This window comes from Electrophorus electricus, chromosome 1, assembly GCF_041902795.1.
Source record: "Electrophorus electricus isolate QZ-2024a chromosome 1, ASM4190279v1, whole genome shotgun sequence".
Lineage (NCBI taxonomy): Eukaryota > Metazoa > Chordata > Actinopteri > Gymnotiformes > Gymnotidae > Electrophorus > Electrophorus electricus.
Window position 1 is genome coordinate 40,177,006 of NC_137497.1, and position 2,500 is coordinate 40,179,505.

At 48.6% G+C, this 2,500-nt stretch overlaps 1 protein-coding gene across 5 annotated transcripts in view; it reads right to left on the reverse strand.

Annotated features, from left to right (window-relative positions):
• LOC113580013 (mannosyl-oligosaccharide 1,2-alpha-mannosidase IC) overlaps positions 1–2,500 on the reverse strand; it is a 145,953-nt gene that overhangs the window by 43,708 nt on the left and 99,745 nt on the right. The gene's annotated exons all lie outside the window — the stretch shown is intronic.

The following is a 2,500-nucleotide window of genomic DNA, read 5'->3' on the forward strand; positions in this document are numbered from 1 at the left end:
AATAGCCACTAATAGCAAAGGCAGAAAGTACTCTAAATCCTGTATGAGCAGCGGTGTTGCTTAAATTATGTTTCCAAATGATGCTGTGCCTTATTTGCTTTTCAAATGGCCTCCTGGACTTTAACTCTCTGGGGGGATACGCTTGTATGGAAAATCGTTTGTCCTCGGAACGCTAAGGCTGTTACCACCGGAGGCCAGAGCTGAGCAGCTCAGCAGGTGTCGGGCAGATCAGCAGGTTAGCGAGCTCGATTAGATCATATCTCCCAGCACCCCCCTGGAGCGGAGCGTGCTGCCGGTCGAAGTTGAGTATTGACCTGTCGAAGAGTCGCTAATAATGAGGCAGAGGAACAAAACACCTTTCACGTCGTTTGAAAAGCACGGCACAGAGTTGGGCTGCATGTGTTTATGAAAGCCAGGAAATGTAAATCCAAACTCATTAGATGGAGGCGATCCGTCTTGCCGGACTCCCCCTGTCATTTCTCGTCGCCACGGCGCAAAGTTTATAAGTATGGCGCGCAATATAGACTGCGGAGCAGATTTAAGAGACAAGACACTCTAATTGCCTCCCGAGTCCCAGAGGGCATGCAGTGTGTCACCGTAATTAGCGTCACTCGAGGTCGCCAAGGTTTGAGACGAGCCGGGGCGCGCTGCCTCGGAGCCGCGCAGAGGGTGAGGCAGGGGGAAGCCGCCGACCGTGCAGAAGGAGGTGAGCTCCGCCGTCTGCCGGGTGACGCTCGTTTTGGCAGCAAGCGCGCAAACGTCTTGGTGCGCGAGGAAGACGGATTGAGGCGGCATCTGGGGCCCACGTTCGGAGATGAGCTTAATACATGGAGGAGCCCTTTGGAAGGTCGGAGATGACTGAACAAGTTGATGGTTGGATTTGAGAGTGAGATGTGTGCTTTCTAACGCGTAAGGAGTGCTAATCCGCCTGAAATCCAGCTGCTTTGGCGGTATGACACACGGGCGAGAAACACCACCACTGCTTCACAGTTTAGTCCAGTTTGTGGGAAATTCAGCAGTCACTACTTATGCTGTGTGAAGGAAAGGTACGCTTTATTCTCGCTGATCATCAAGCTATGTATTTAAGAAAAACAGACCTAAAAAACACCCCAAAGCCAAACTAATATAGGTTACATAAATGTGTACACATGAATACAACTGTGTTTACTTGCGTGTGTGTGCACGGTCTCATGTGTGACTGTCTGGATCTCGTGTGTGTGACACAAACTATGTTTTTTCTCTCTCTGACCTCTATTCCCCAGGCTGAGATCTAATTAGCACAAGTAGCACAACCACCATATTTCAGCAACCAGCAAACACACAAGCGCACACATGCGTGCACAAGCACAAATACATCCCCCCCCGGCCCCCCCGGCAGGCACACGACGTTTTGTTTACACCTTAGCGTTCATTTCCCCTGCTCCATGTGTGTGTGGTTTCGTAGAGATGTGGTTGTAAGAGTGAGCACACGACCAGACCGACTGGGGAGCAGCATCAAGGTGAGGTAATGAAGCCAGGATTAAAAATCCTCCACACAGTTAGCGGGTAAGGAGCGGCGGGCTGGCTCTCTGCGGCTCTCATCTGTTAATTGCCATTTTATAAAACCTGGCACAGATGTCGATAGTCCAGTTTGCTTGGCCAGGCTGCTGGCACCCGTGCAGTGTACATGTGAATTACCAAGGTCAGTCGCGAGGGTAGAGGGCAAACAGCCAGGAGGGTCATAACTGAGCTAGTGCGGAACATTCCAGAATGCCTGCCTGGTGCTCCAGCGTGTTAGAGACAGATCTTTACATTTGCTAGACACGTTTTTTAAATATGCTAGCGACATGTATTTAAATGAATTTAATGTATTTATTGGAATGTCTCTAAAAGAAATAAGGCTGAGGAATCTGACAGATTCGCACAGAACAGTCATTTTAGTGGTCATTTTTTGTGTGATTCAGTCAAACTGAATAAAACACTGCAGCCACAATCAACAACTACACTTAAGCTGTAGTTTGAACACCACCACCACAAAATAGACAACTACAGCTGAGATGTAGTTTAAAGGACCGTACTGATCTCAGTCAAACTGAAACCAGCACCAACACAGTCAACTACAGTTGAGATGTAGTTTAAAAGACAGTATTGTCCTCTGAAAACACTGCCACCACAATCAACAGCGGCCAATGGCATCAGTGAATATTGTTTAAAAGTACGACATAACCAGAGGTGTGCTGTAGCAATTAGTGCCAACCACTCCTAAAAAGGCCCAATCATATCAAGCTGCTCAGGACGACCTCCCACTGAGAACGCTGATTGGTTGAAAGCCCCAACCAACCTCCTTTAATGATCCTTTAAAGTGTCCTTTAACGCTCACGGCCACCGATAACGCATGAAACAAGCTCTTATTGGGGGGAGTTTAATGTACCGTAAGAACCAGTACAAACGTCAGCCGCTGTGAGAGAGAGTGACCCTCCCACGTCAGGGCTTTAATTAGCCAGACGCGGCTCTGCTCACG